Consider the following 888-nt stretch of genomic DNA (forward strand, 5'->3'; position numbering starts at 1 on the left):
TGACCCCAAAGAGGAGAACGGCAACAGTGGCCTCTGTGGTCCTCCAGTCACTGGGCCTCGTGGAGTCCCTGGAACCAACAGAGGGCAGACTCCGCGTCTTCACACGGCAGTGGCCGTGGCCTGCAAGAGGGGGGATGGGGTGGCAGGGGCCACATTGTGTTGACAACGGACTATTCTGGCCATCATGGCTCTTGGGGGCCCAGACAGCTTGGGGTGGACCTTGAGGGGATGAGTCACACACCCCTCCCCACTGAAAGGTGCGCAGAACTTCTGAGGGGAGCCGGTCTGCTTAAGGAGGGGGGGTGCTGCTGACCACGAGCGAGGCTCCTCGGGTCCGTCCCTCTCTGCCTCCTGCCAGTGAGAAATGCTTGGGTTGGCCCCCTTGACACATGACCCAATTGCCCTGGCATGGAATGCTGCGTCATCAATGTCACAGGCCCTACTGCAGTCACTATCTCTCGCCCTACCCTACCTCTCAGGGTTGTTGTGAGGGCAAAGTCGGAAGAAACTCATATGGGTTGCCTTAAGCTCATTTGATGAAGGACAGAATGCAAATTTACAATTAGACGGTCCCAAATTAGCCCAGAATAGTTCTGTGTTTGAGGAAGGAATGAAAAATGGCTTAAATAAGTGAGTTAAAACAGGAGGAGAAGAAGAAGAAGAGATTGGATTTATACCCCGCCCTTCACTTGGAGTCTCAGAGCGGCTTACAAACTCCTCTCCCTTCCCCTCCCCACAACAGACACCCTGTGAGGTGGGTGGGGCTGAGAGAGCTCTGACACAAACTGCTCTTTTTCAAGGACAGCTGTGCCAGAGCTTGTGACTGACCCAAGGTCACATCAGCAGGTGCAAGTGGAGGAGTGGGGAATCAAACCCGGTTCTCCCAGA

The sequence above is a fragment of the Gekko japonicus genome, unplaced genomic scaffold (assembly GCF_001447785.1).
Source record: "Gekko japonicus isolate JY-2015 unplaced genomic scaffold, Gekko_japonicus_V1.1 scaffold3303, whole genome shotgun sequence".
NCBI lineage: Eukaryota > Metazoa > Chordata > Lepidosauria > Squamata > Gekkonidae > Gekko > Gekko japonicus.